The sequence below is a fragment of the Lissotriton vulgaris genome, chromosome 8, assembly GCF_964263255.1.
Source record: "Lissotriton vulgaris chromosome 8, aLisVul1.2, whole genome shotgun sequence".
Taxonomy (NCBI): Eukaryota; Metazoa; Chordata; class Amphibia; order Caudata; family Salamandridae; genus Lissotriton; species Lissotriton vulgaris.
The window spans coordinates 1530292278-1530307064 of record NC_141696.1 but is presented as its reverse complement, the minus strand read 5'-3'; the positions used below and the strand labels follow the sequence as shown (position 1 = coordinate 1530307064).

General features: G+C 39.3%; 5 non-coding genes across 5 annotated transcripts; all 5 read left to right on the top strand.

The window, feature by feature from the left end:
* Positions 1-4: 4 nt before the first annotated feature.
* On the top strand, positions 5-77 carry TRNAF-GAA (transfer RNA phenylalanine (anticodon GAA)). The gene has a single exon. It is a non-coding gene; the product is annotated as a tRNA-Phe (tRNA).
* A 1091-nt stretch (positions 78-1168) lies between these two features.
* TRNAF-GAA (transfer RNA phenylalanine (anticodon GAA)) lies at positions 1169-1241 on the top strand. Its single transcript has one exon. It is a non-coding gene; the product is annotated as a tRNA-Phe (tRNA).
* A 3004-nt stretch (positions 1242-4245) lies between these two features.
* Positions 4246-4318, top strand: TRNAF-GAA (transfer RNA phenylalanine (anticodon GAA)). Its single transcript has one exon. It is a non-coding gene; the product is annotated as a tRNA-Phe (tRNA).
* Positions 4319-8322: 4004 nt separating this feature from the next.
* On the top strand, positions 8323-8395 carry TRNAF-GAA (transfer RNA phenylalanine (anticodon GAA)). Its single transcript has one exon. It is a non-coding gene; the product is annotated as a tRNA-Phe (tRNA).
* Positions 8396-12397: 4002 nt separating this feature from the next.
* TRNAF-GAA (transfer RNA phenylalanine (anticodon GAA)) lies at positions 12398-12470 on the top strand. The gene has a single exon. It is a non-coding gene; the product is annotated as a tRNA-Phe (tRNA).
* Positions 12471-14787: the final 2317 nt, after the last annotated feature.

Sequence of the window (14787 nt, the reverse complement as noted above, 5' to 3'; positions counted from 1 at the left end):
GAAGGCCGAAATAGCTCAGTTGGGAGAGCGTTAGACTGAAGATCTAAAGGTCCCTGGTTCAATCCCGGGTTTTGGCACAGTTGAGAGGTTCCTTGCTTCTAACAAAATAGGTCTTGGAATCAGTTGTAGTACTTTTTCTCTATTCATCAAATTTTTTCTAAATGATCTACAACACAATCAATTTAACATAGACTTTGCTTTATGTCCTCCTTCTAAAGTTGCTTCCACTTCTCTTACCTTCAGGTTTGACAATGAATATTTCCCATTTCATGCTTTTTTGTAAAGTAAACTCTTGTCTGCATTACCTTCCACTTCCCCTTGAACACAGATGTCAGTAGTCAGATGACATTGCTTACCTACTCATGCCAAATATATCTGGGTAATATAGTGCTAGTCCATTCAGAGTTAAAAAAACAACTACCTAACCTGGATCCCAAAAATGCTATTTACCCATTGCACCAGTTAATTGCGGAATGATACAGGACTCCTTAAAACATATCTCTACCATATGAGGTTAAAAATCCAGGTCCTGCATCTATTTTGTTAAAAGGTTTAAATTAAAGTATGAAGACCGCGGATATAAGCAGGCCGAAATAGCTCAGTTGGGAGAGCATTAGACTGAAGATCTAAAGGTCCCTGGTTCAATCCCGGGTTTTGGCACAGTTGAGAGGTTCCTTCCTTCTAACAAAATATGTCTTGGAATCAGCTGTAGTACTTTTTTCTCTATCAACATTTTTATCAACTGATCTACAAAATGATCAATTCAACATAGACTTTGCTTTCTGTCCTCCTTTTAAACTTTCTTCCACCTATCTTGCCTTCAGGTTTGACTATGAATGTTTCCCATTTCGTCCTTTTTTGTAAAGTAAACTCTTGTCTGCATCACATTCCACTTCCCCTTGAACACAGATGTCAGTAGTCAGATGACATTGCTTACCTACTCATGCCAAATATATTTGGGTAATATAGTGCTAGTCCATTCAGAGTTAAAAAAACAACTACCTAACCTGGATCCCAAAAATGCTATTTACCCATTGCACCAGTTAACTGCGGAATGATACAGGACTCCTTAAAACATATCTCTACCATATGAGGTTAAAAATCCAGGTCCTGCATCTATTTTGTTAAATGGTTCAAATTAAAGTATGAAGACCCCAGCTATCAGAAGGCCGAAATAGCTCAGTTGGGAGAGCGTTAGACTGAAGATCTAAAGGTCCCTGGTTCAATCCCAGGTTTCGGCACAGTTGAGAGGTTCCTTGCTTCTAACAAAATAGGTCTTGGATTCAGCTGTAGTACTTTTTCTCTATTCATCAAAGTTTTCCAACTGATCTACAACACAATCAATTTAACATAGACTTTGCTTTATGTCCTCCTTCTAAACTTGCTTCCACCTCTCTTACCTTCAGGTTTGACACTGAATATTTCCCATTTCATGCTTTTTTGTAAAGTGAACTCTTGTCTGCATTACCTTCCACTACCCCTTGAACACAGATGTCAGTAGTCAGATGACATTGCTTACCTACTCATGCCAAATACGTCTGGGTAATATAGTGCTAGTCCATTCGGAGTTAAAAAAAAAAATGGCCTAACCTGGATCCCAAAAATATTATTTACCTATTGCACCAGTTAATTGCAGAATGATACAGGACTCCTTAAAACATATCTCTACCATATGAGGTTAAAAATCCAGGTCCTGCATCTATTTCGTTAAATGGTTTAAATTAAAGTATGAAGACCACAGCTATAAGCAGGCCGAAATAGCTCAGTTGGGAGAGCGTTAGACTGAAGAATGAAAGGTCCCTGGTTCAATCCCGAGTTTCGGCACAGTTGAGAGGTTCCTGAAAAGGGGCGACCACTCGGTCCCCCCGAACGTATGGCGGAGTGCCTCGATCCCCCCGGGAAGCCATTTTTTGGGCGGGAGGCGCGTCTCGGCTGGTATGCCCGAAGCGGCGTAGCCAGGGCGCGCTTTTTCCCGCCCTAGAGTGGGCTGGCCTAGACACCGACGTAGCCAGCCCCGCCCTAGGGGCAGGCAGGGGCGGGTTCTCGCCCGCCCTGAAGACGGATAAAGAGAGACGCAAGACCAGAAGACGTCCTCTTGTTCTTGTGCTCCGAAGCTGCACCTCCTCGCTACCCGTGAGCTCGGGACAGAACGAAGAGCCAATTTTGACCCACCCACCAGCCCCTGAGGACAGCAAGTCATCGTGCAATAAAGTGAATGTTATAAGTATGTTTTCCGTTTCGTTTACAGGCTGTGAAAGTATCAGTTTGTTGTTGATCATAATAAAGTATGGTGAATATCGTGTAAGTTGTTACGATTAAAATGATTTGATGTAGTGTTGCATTTTAAGCATGTTCTTTGGGTCGTAGCGACCAATGTTCCTAGGTTTGAGTAAGAATTGTCGTATTTATTTTTGGTAGGCGGTAAGGTCATGATCGGTGAGCACTAATTGGTAGATCCCTATGAGTGGGCGTCACCCAACACGGATGGGAGCGCTCGGGAGAGGTGGCCATTGGCCCCTCAATGGGGAGGCGGTCCCGTCTAAGGGCGGGTCGCCGGAAGTAAAGGAAAGGCGGTCAAGGCCCCTTCCTTTGTAGGAGGGGTTACAGCCCCCTCCTGGGGAATTTCCCGGGGCCAGTGTCATCTGCGACGGCAGATGCGGTAAGTTGTGTGGGGTGGGGGGAGGTCCACGATACCTTCCAGATACCACACACAAGTCTTCGAACGACCTTTAAATGGCGTCGAGTCTTAAGTGCCCCCGTCAAGTCAAGGGAAATTGTTAGTAGTTGCACTTGAGGTAAGCCTCTGTGCTGTCGCCCCTCCCAAGTGGGAGGGGTAAGTCTGGTTAGGGATCTTGACACCGGTTATGACCTTGCCGTTGGCCCTTAAACGTTAGGATGTACAATTTCAGTGTTTCTAGAGAATGTTTTGTAGGATGCTAGTTCGGCTAGGAGAACCTCTGTATTAGAGAATATGTTAAGGTTAGCCAAACATCGCAATGTGATAATGAAATTGTACATAACATGAAACGTTTAATGTTTTAATTTTTGTTTTAATAAATACGGCCGGGAGGGTCACTCCCTCCCACATCCAAAAACTTTAAGAACTGTTTCCGGTTTCCCTCCTTTTGGGGGATTGTGTTGAGAGGGGGTGGCGGGTATCTCAGCCATATTGCTTCTAACAAAATAGGTCTTGGAATCAGCTGTAGTACTTTTTTCTCTATCAACATTTTTATCAACTGATCTACAAAATGATCAATTCAACATAGACTTTGCTTTCTGTCCTCCTTTTAAACTTTCTTCCACCTATCTTGCCTTCAGGTTTGACTATGAATGTTTCCCATTTCGTCCTTTTTTGTAAAGTAAACTCTTGTCTGCATCACATTCCACTTCCCCTTGAACACAGATGTCAGTAGTCAGATGACATTGCTTACCTACTCATGCCAAATATATCTGGGTAATATAGTGCTAGTCCATTCAGAGTTAAAAAAACAACTACCTAACCTGGATCCCAAAAATGCTATTTACCCATTGCACCAGTTAACAGGGGAATGATACAGGACTCCTTAAAACATATCTCTACCATATGAGTTTAAAAATCCAGTTCCTGCATCTATTTTGTTAAATGGTTCAAATTAAAGTATGAAGACCCCAACTATCAGAAGGCCGAAATAGCTTAGTTGGGAGAGCGTTAGACTGAAGATCAAAAGGTCCCTGGTTCAATCCCGGGTTTCGGCACAGTTGAGAGGTTCCTTGCTTCTAACAAAATAGGTCTTGGAATCAGCTGTAGTACTTTTTCTCTATTCATCAAATTTTTTCTAAATGATCTACAACACAATCAATTTAACATAGACTTTGCTTTATGTCCTCCTTCTAAACTTGCTTCCACCTCTCTTACCTTCAGGTTTGACAATGAATATTTCCCATTTCATGCTTTTTTGTAAAGTAAACTCTTGTCTGCATTACCTTCCACTTCCCCTTGAACACAGATGTCAGTAGTCAGATGACATTGCTTACCTACTCATGCCAAATATATCTGGGTAATATAGTGCTAGTCCATTCAGAGTTAAAAAAACAACTACCTAACCTGGATCCCAAAAATGCTATTTACCCATTGCACCAGTTAATTGCGGAATGATACAGGACTCCTTAAAACATATCTCTACCATATGAGGTTAAAAATCCAGGTCCTGAATCTATTTTGTTAAATGGTTTAAATGAAAGTATGAAGACCGCAGATATAAGCAGGCCGAAATAGCTCAGTTGGGAGAGCATTAGACTGAAGATCTAAAGGTCCCTGGTTCAATCCCGGGTTTCGGCACAGTTGAGAGGTTCCTTGCTTCTAACAAAATAGGTCTTGGAATCAGCTGTAGTACTTTTTTCTCTATCAACATTTTTATCAGCTGATCTACAAAATGATCAATTCAACATAGACTTTGCTTTCTGTCCTCCTTTTAAACTTTCTTCCACCTATCTTGCCTTCAGGTTTGACTATGAATGTTTCCCATTTCGTCCTTTTTTGTAAAGTAAACTCTTGTCTGCATCACATTCCACTTCCCCTTGAACACAGATGTCAGTAGTCAGATGACATTGCTTACCTACTCATGCCAAATATATCTGGGTAATATAGTGCTAGTCCATTCAGAGTTAAAAAAACAAGTACCTAACCTGGATCCCAAAAATGCTATTTACCCATTGCACCAGTTAACTGCGGAATGATACAGGACTCCTTAAAACATATCTCTACCATATGAGGTTAAAAATCCAGGTCCTGCATCTATTTTGTTAAATGGTTCAAATTAAAGTATGAAGACCCCAGCTATCAGAAGGCCGAAATAGCTCAGTTGGGAGAGCGCTAGACTGAACATCTAAAGGTCCCTGGTTCAATCCTGGGTTTCGGCACGGTTGAGAGGTTCCTTGCTTCTAACAAAACATGCCTTGGAATCAGCTGTAGTACTTTTTCTCTATTCATCAAATGTTTTCCAACTGATCTACAACACAATCAATTGAACATAGACTTTGCTTTATGTCCTCCTTCTAAACTTGCTTCCACCTCTCTTACCTTCAGGTTTGACAATGAATATTTCCCATTTCATGCTTTTTTGTAAAGTAAACTCTTGTCTGCATTACCTTCCACTTCCCCTTGAACACAGATGTCAGTAGTCAGATGACATTGCTTACCTACTCATGCCAAATACGTCTGGGTAATATAGTGCTAGTCCATTCGGAGTTAAAAAAAAAAATGACCTAACCTGGATCCCAAAAATATTATTTACCCATTGCACCAGTTAATTGCGGAATGATACAGGACTCCTTAAAACATATCTCTACCATATGAGGTTAAAATTCCAGGTCCTGCATCTATTTCGTTAAATGGTTTAAATTAAAGTATGAAGACCACAGTTATCAGAAGGCCGAAATAGCTCAGTTGGGAGAGCTTTAGACTGAAGATCTAAAGGTCCCTGGTTCAATCCTGGGTTTCGGCACAGTCGAGAGGTTCCTTGCTTCTAACAAAATAGGCCTTGGAATCAGCTGTAGTACTTTTTCTCTATTCATCAAATTTTTTCCAACTGATTTACAACACAATCAATTTAACATAGACTTTGCTTTATGTCCTCCTTCTAAACTTGCTTCCACCTCTCTTACCTTCAGGTTTGACAATGAATATTTCCCATTTCATGCTTTTTTGTAAAGTAAACTCTTGTCTGCATTACCTTCCACTTCCCCTTGAACACAGATGTCAGTAGTCAGATGACATTGCTTACCTACTCATGCCAAATATTTCAGGGTAATATAGTGCTAGTCCATTCAGAGTTAAAAAAACAACTACCTAACCTGGATCCCAAAAATGCTATTTACCCATTGCACCTGTTAATTGCGGAATGATACAGGACTCCTTAAAACATATCTCTACCATATGAGGTTAAAAATCCAGGTCCTCCATCTATTTTGTTAAATGGTTTAAATTAAAGTATGAAGACCACAGATATAAGCAGGCTGTAATAGCTCAGTTGGGAGAGCGTTAGACTGAAGATCTAAGGGTCCCTGGTTCAATCCCGGGTTTCGGCACAGTTGAGAGGTTCCTTGCTTCTAACAAAATAGGTCTTGGAATCAGCTGTAGTACTTTTTCTCTATTCATCAAAGTTTTCCAACTGATCTACAACACAATCAATTTAACATAGACTTTGCTTTATGTCCTCCTTCTAAACTTGCTTCCACCTCTCTTACCTTTAGGTTTGGCAATGAATATTTCCCATTTCATGCTTTTTTGTAAAGTGAACTCTTATCTGCATTACCTTCCACTACCCCTTGAACACAGATGTCAGTAGTCAGATGACATTGCTTACCTACTCATGCCAAATACGTCTGGGTAATATAGTGCTAGTCCATTCGGAGTTAAAAAAAAAATGACCTAACCTGGATCCCAAAAATATTATTTACCCATTGCACCAGTTAATTGCAGAATGATACAGGACTCCTTAAAACATATCTCTACCATATGAGGTTAAAAATCCAGGTCCTGCATCTATTTTGTTAAATGGTTTAAATTAAAGTATGAAGACCACAGCTATAAGCAGGCCAAAATAGCTCAGTTGGGAGAGCGGTAGACTGAAGATCTAAAGGTCCCTGGTTCAATCCCGAGTTTCGTCACAGATGAGAGGTTCCTTGCTTCTAACAAAATAGGTCTTGGAATCAGCTGTAGTACTTTTTCTCTATTCATCAAATTTTTTCCAACTGATTTACAACACAATCAATTTAACATAGACTTTGCTTTATGTCCTCCTTCTAAACTTGCTTCCACCTCTCTTACCTTCAGGTTTGACAATGAATATTTCCCATTTCATGCTTTTTTGTAAAGTAAACTCTTGTCTGCATTACATTCCACTTCCCCTTGAACACAGATGTCAGTAGTCAGATGACATTGCTTACCTACTCATGCCAAATATTTCTGGGTAATATAGTGCTAGTCCATTCAGAGTTAAAAAAACAACTACCTAACCTGGATCCCAAAAATGCTATTTACCCATTGCACCTGTTAATTGCGGAATGATACAGGACTCCTTAAAACATATCTCTACCATATGAGGTTAAAAATCCAGGTCCTCCATCTATTTTGTTAAATGGTTTAAATTAAAGTATGAAGACCACAGATATAAGCAGGCTGAAATAGCTCAGTTGGGAGAGCGTTAGACTGAAGATCTAAGGGTCCCTGGTTCAATCCCGGGTTTCGGCACAGTTGAGAGGTTCCTTGCTTCTAACAAAATAGGTCTTGGAATCAGCTGTAGTACTTTTTCTCTATTCATCAAAGTTTTCCAACTGATCTACAACACAATCAATTTAACATAGACTTTGCTTTATGTCCTCCTTCTAAACTTGCTTCCACCTCTCTTACCTTTAGGTTTGGCAATGAATATTTCCCATTTCATGCTTTTTTGTAAAGTGAACTCTTGTCTGCATTACCTTTCACTACCCCTTGAACACAGATGTCAGTAGTCAGATGACATTGCTTACCTACTCATGCCAAATACGTCTGGGTAATATAGTGCTAGTCCATTCGGAGTTAAAAAAAAAAATGACCTAACCTGGATCCCAAAAATATTATTTACCCATTGCACCAGTTAATTGCAGAATGATACAGGACTCCTTAAAACATATCTCTACCATATGAGGTTAAAAATCCAGGTCCTGCATCTATTTTGTTAAATGGTTTAAATTAAAGTATGAAGACCACAGCTATAAGCAGGCCGAAATAGCTCAGTTGGGAGAGCGTTAGACTGAAGATCTAAAGGTCCCTGGTTCAATCCCGAGTTTCGTCACAGTTGAGAGGTTCCTTGCTTCTAACAAAATAGGTCTTGGAATCAGCTGTAGTACTTTTTTCTCTATCAACATTTTTATCAACTGATCTACAAAATGATCAATTCAACATAGACTTTGCTTTCTGTCCTCCTTTTAAACTTTCTTCCACCTATCTTGCCTTCAGGTTTGACTATGAATGTTTCCCATTTTGTCCTTTTTTGTAAAGTAAACTCTTGTCTGCATCACATTCCACTTCCCCTTGAACACAGATGTCAGTAGTCAGATGACATTGCTTACCTACTCATGCCAAATATATCTGGGTAATATAGTGCTAGTCCATTCAGAGTTAAAAAAACAACTACCTAACCTGGATCCCAAAAATGCTATTTACCCATTGCACCAGTTAACTGGGGAATGATACAGGACTCCTTAAAACATATCTCTACCATATGAGTTTAAAAATCCAGTTCCTGCATCTATTTTGGTAAATGGTTCAAATTAAAGTATGAAGACCCCAATTATCAGAAGGCCGAAATAGCTCAGTTGGGAGAGCGTTAGACTGAAGATCTAAAGGTCCCTGGTTCAATCCCGGGTTTTGGCACAGTTGAGAGGTTCCTTGCTTCTAACAAAATAGGTCTTGGAATCAGTTGTAGTACTTTTTCTCTATTCATCAAATTTTTTCTAAATGATCTACAACACAATCAATTTAACATAGACTTTGCTTTATGTCCTCCTTCTAAAGTTGCTTCCACTTCTCTTACCTTCAGGTTTGACAATGAATATTTCCCATTTCATGCTTTTTTGTAAAGTAAACTCTTGTCTGCATTACCTTCCACTTCCCCTTGAACACAGATGTCAGTAGTCAGATGACATTGCTTACCTACTCATGCCAAATATATCTGGGTAATATAGTGCTAGTCCATTCAGAGTTAAAAAAACAACTACCTAACCTGGATCCCAAAAATGCTATTTACCCATTGCACCAGTTAATTGCGGAATGATACAGGACTCCTTAAAACATATCTCTACCATATGAGGTTAAAAATCCAGGTCCTGCATCTATTTTGTTAAATGGTTTAAATTAAAGTATGAAGACCGCGGATATAAGCAGGCCGAAATAGCTCAGTTGGGAGAGCATTAGACTGAAGATCTAAAGGTCCCTGGTTCAATCCCGGGTTTTGGCACAGTTGAGAGGTTCCTTCCTTCTAACAAAATATGTCTTGGAATCAGCTGTAGTACTTTTTTCTCTATCAACATTTTTATCAACTGATCTACAAAATGATCAATTCAACATAGACTTTGCTTTCTGTCCTCCTTTTAAACTTTCTTCCACCTATCTTGCCTTCAGGTTTGACTATGAATGTTTCCCATTTCGTCCTTTTTTGTAAAGTAAACTCTTGTCTGCATCACATTCCACTTCCCCTTGAACACAGATGTCAGTAGTCAGATGACATTGCTTACCTACTCATGCCAAATATATCTGGGTAATATAGTGCTAGTCCATTCAGAGTTAAAAAAACAGCTACCTAACCTGGATCCCAAAAATGCTATTTACCCATTGCACCAGTTAACTGCGGAATGATACAGGACTCCTTAAAACATATCTCTACCATATGAGGTTAAAAATCCAGGTCCTGCATCTATTTTGTTAAATGGTTCAAATTAAAGTATGAAGACCCCAGCTATCAGAAGGCCGAAATAGCTCAGTTGGGAGAGCGTTAGACTGAAGATCTAAAGGTCCCTGGTTCAATCCTGGGTTTCGGCACGGTTGAGAGGTTCCTTGCTTCTAACAAAACATGTCTTGGAATCAGTTGTAGTACTTTTTCTCTATTCATCAAAGTTTTTCCAACTGATCTACAACAAAATCAATTTAACATAGACTTTGCTTTATGTCCTCCTTCTAAACTTGCTTCCACCTCTCTTACCTTCAGGTTTGACAATGAATATTTCCCATTTCATGCTTTTTTGTAAAGTAAACTCTTGTCTGCATTACCTTCCACTTCCCCTTGAACACAGATGTCAGTAGCCAGATGACATTGCTTACCTACTCATGCCAAATATATCTGGGTAATATAGTGCTAGTCCATTCAGAGTTAAAAAAACAACTACCTAACCTGGATACCAAAAATGCTATTTACCCATTGCACCTGTTAATTGCGGAATGATACAGGACTCCTTAAAACATATCTCTACCATATGAGGTTAAAAATCCAGGTCCTGCATCTATTTTGTTAAATGGTTCAAATTAAAGTATGAAGACCCCAGCTATCAGAAGGCCGAAATAGCTCAGTTGGGAGAGCGTTAGACTGAAGATCTAAAGGTCCCTGGTTCAATCCCGGGATTCGGCACAGTTGAGAGGTTCCTTGCTTCTAACAGAATAGGTCTTGGAATAAGCTGTAGTACTTCTCCTCTATTCATCAAATTTTTTCCAACTGATCTTCATCACAATCAATTTAACATAGACTTTGCTTTATGTCCCCCTTCTAAACTTGCTTCCACCTCTCTTACCTTCAGGTTTGACAATGAATATTTCCCATTGCATGCTTTTTTGTAAAGTAAACTCTTGTCTGCATTACCTTCCACTTCCCCTTGAACACAGATGTCAGTAGTCAGATGACATTGCTTACCTACTCATGCCAAATATATCTGGGTAATATAGTGCTAGTCCATTCAGAGTTAAAAAAACAACTACCTAACCTGGATCCCAAAAATGCTATTTACCCATTGCACCAGTTAATTGCGGAATGATACAGGACTCCTTAAAACATATCTCTACCATATGAGGTTTAAAATCCAGGTCCTGCATCTATTTTGTTAAATGGTTTAAATTAAAGTATGAAGACCATGGATATAAGCAAGCCGAAATAGCTCAGTTGGGAGAGCGTTAGACTGAAGATCTAAAGGTCCCTGGTTCAATCCCGGGGTTAGGCACAGTTGAGAGGTTCCTTGCTTCTAGCAAAATAGGTCTTGGAATCAGCTGTAGTACTTTTTTCTCTATCAACATTTTTATCAACTGATCTACAAAATGATCAATTCAACATAGACGTTGCTTTCTGTCCTCCTTTTAAACTTTCTTCCACCTATCTTGCCTTCAGGTTTGACTATGAATGTTTCCCATTTCGTCCTTTTTTGTAAAGTAAACTCTTGTCTGCATCACATTCCACTTCAGCTTGAACACAGATGTCAGTAGTCAGATGACATTGCTTACCTACTCATGCCAAATATTTCTGGGTAATATAGTGCTAGTCCATTCAGAGTTAAAAAAACAACTACCTAACCTGGATCCCAAAAATGCTATTTACCCATTGCACCAGTTAATTGCGGAATGATACAGGACTCCTTAAAACATATCTCTACCATATGAGGTTCAAAATCCAGGTCCTGCATCTATTTTGTTAAATGGTTTAAATTAAAGTATGAAGACCACAGTTATAAGCAGGCCGAAATAGCTCAGTTAGGAGAGCGTTAGACTGAAGATCTAAAGGTCCCTGGTTCAATCCCGGGTTTCCGCACAGTTGAGAGGTTCCTTGCTTCTAACAAAATAGGTCTTGGAATCAGCTGTAGTACTTTTTCTCTATTCATCAAAGTTTTCCAACTGATCTACAACACAATCAATTTAACATAGACTTTGCTTTATGTCCTCCTTCTAAACTTGCTTCCACCTCTCTTACCTTCAGGTTTGACAATGAATATTTCCCATTTCATGCTTTTTTGTAAAGTGAACTCTTGTCTGCATTACCTTCCACTACCCCTTGAACACAGATGTCAGTAGTCAGATGACATTGCTTACCTACTCATGCCAAATACGTCTGGGTAATATAGTGCTAGTCCATTCGGAGTTAAAAAACAAAAATGACCTAACCTGGATCCCAAAAATATTATTTACCCATTGCACCAGTTAATTGCAGAATGATACAGGACTCCTTAAAACATATCTCTACCATATGAGGTTAAAAATCCAGGTCCTGCATCTATTTCGTTAAATGGTTTAAATTAAAGTATGAAGACCACAACTATAAGCAGGCCGAAATAGCTCAGTTGGGAGAGCGTTAGACTGAAGATCTAAAGGTCCCTGGTTCAATCCCGAGTTTCGGCACAGTTGAGAGGTTCCTTGCTTCTAGCAAAATAGGTCTTGGAATCAGCTGTAGTACTTTTTCTCTATCGACATTTTTATTAACTGATCTACAAAATGATCAATTCAACATAGACATTGCTTTCTGTCCTCCTTTCAAACTTTCTTCCGCCTATCTTGCCTTCAGGTTTGACTATGAATGTTTCCCATTTCGTCCTTTTTTGTAAAGTAAACTCTTGTCTGCATCACATTCCACTTCCCCTTGAACACAGATGTCAGTAGTCAGATGACATTGCTTACCTACTCATGCCAAATATATTTGGGTAATATAGTGCTAGTCCATTCAGAGTTAAAAAAACAACTACCTAACCTGGATCCCAAAAATGCTATTTACCCATTACACCAGTTAACTGCGGAATGATACAGGACTCCTTAAAACATATCTCTACCATATGAGGTTAAAAATCCAGGTCCTGCATCTATTTTGTTAAATGGTTCAAATTAAAGTATGAAGACCCCAGCTATCAGAAGGCCGAAATAGCTCAGTTGGGAGAGCGTTAGACTGAAGATCTAAAGGTCCCTGGTTCAATCCCGGGTTTCGGCACAGTTGAGAGGTTCCTTGCTTCTAACAAAATAGGTCTTGGAATCAGCTGTAGTACTTTTTCTCTATTCATCAAAGATTTCCAACTGATCTACAACACAATCTATTTAACATAGACTTTGCTTTATGTCCTCCTTCTAAACTTGCTTCCACCTCTCTTACCTTCAGGTTTGACAATGAATATTTCCCATTTCATGCTTTTTTGTAAAGTGAACTCTTGTCTGCATTACCTTCCACTACCCCTTGAACACAGATGTCAGTTGTCAGATGACATTGCTTACCTACTCATGCCAAATACGTCTGGGTAATATAGTGCTAGTCCATTCGGAGTTAAAAAAAAATGACCTAACCTGGATCCCAAAAATATTATTTACCCATTGCACCAGTTAATTGCAGAATGATACAGGACTCCTTAAAACATATCTCTACCATATGAGGTTAAAAATCCAGGTCCTGCATCTATTTCGTTAAATGGTTTAAATTAAAGTATGAAGACCACAGCTATAAGCAGGCCGAAATAGCTCAGTTGGGAGAGCGTTAGACTGAAGATCTAAAGGTCCCTGGTTCAATCCCGAGTTTCGGCACAGTTGAGAGGTTCCTTGCTTCTAACAAAATAGGTCTTGGAATCAGCTGTAGTACTTTTTTCTCTATCAACATTTTTATCAACTGATCTACAAAATGATCAATTCAACATAGACTTTGCTTTCTATCCTCCTTTTAAACTTTCTTCCACCTATCTTGCCTTCAGGTTTGACTATGAATGTTTCCCATTTCGTCCTTTTTTGTAAAGTAAACTCTTGTCTACATCACATTCCACTTCCCCTTAAACACAGATGTCAGTAGTCAGATGACATTGCTTACCTACTCATGCCAAATATATCTGGGTAATATAGTGCTAGTCCATTCAGAGTTAAAAAAACAACTACCTAACCTGGATCCCAAAAATGCTATTTACCCATTGCACCAGTTAACGGGGGAATGATACAGGACTCCTTAAAACATATCTCTACCATATGAGTTTAAAAATCCAGTTCCTGCATCTATTTTGTTAAATGGTTCAAATTAGAGTATGAAGACCACAGTTATCAGAAGGCCGAAACAGCTCAGTTGGGAGAGCGTTAGACTGAAGATCTAAAGGTCCCTGGTTCAATCCTGGGTTTCGGCACAGTCGAGAGGTTCCTTGCTTCTAACAAAATAGGTCTTGGAATCAGCTGTAGTACTTTTTCTCTATTCATCAAATTTTTTCCAACTGATTTACAACACAATCAATTTAACATAGACTTTGCTTTATGTCCTCCTTCTAAACTTGCTTCCACCTCTCTTACCTTCAGGTTTGACAATGAATATTTCCCATTTCATGCTTTTTTGTAAAGTAAACTCTTGTCTGCATTACCTTCCACTTCCCCTTGAACACAGATGTCAGTAGTCAGATGACATTGCTTACCTACTCATGCCAAATATTTCTGGGTAATATAGTGCTAGTCCATTCAGAGTTAAAAAAACAATTACCTAACCTGGATCCCAAAAATGCTATTTACCCATTGCACCTGTTAATTGCGGAATGATACAGGACTCCTTAAAACATATCTCTACCATATGAGGTTAAAAATCCAGGTCCTCCATCTATTTTGTTAAATGGTTCAAATTAAAGTATGAAGACCACAGAAAAAAGCAGGCCGAAATAGCTCAGTTGGGAGAGCGTTAGACTGAAGATCTAAAGTTCCCTGGTTCAATCCCGGGTTTCGGCAGAGTTGAGAGGTTCCTTGCTTCTAGCAAAATAGGTCTTGGAATCAGCTGTAGTACTTTTTCTCTATCGACATTTTTATCAACTGATCTACAAAATGATCAATTCAACATAGACATTGCTTTCTGTACTCCTTTTCAACTTTCTTCCACCTATCTTGCCTTCAGGTTTGACTATGAATGTTTCCCATTTCGTCCTTTTTTGTAAAGTAAACTCTTGTCTGCATCACATTCCACTTCCCCTTGAACACAGATGTCAGTAGTCAGATGACATTGCTTACCTACTCATGCCAAATACGTCTGGGTAATATAGTGCTAGTCCATTCGGAGTTAAAAATAAAAAATTACCTAACCTGGATCCCAAAAATATTATTTACCCATTGCACCAGTTAATTGCAGAATGATACAGGACTCCTTAAAACATATCTCTACCATATGAGGTTAAAAATCCAGGTCCTGCATCTATTTCGTTAAATGGTTTAAATTAAAGTATGAAGACCACAGCTATAAGCAGGCCGAAATAGCTCAGTTGGGAGAGCGTTAGACTGAAGATCTAAAGGTCCCTGGTTCAATCCCG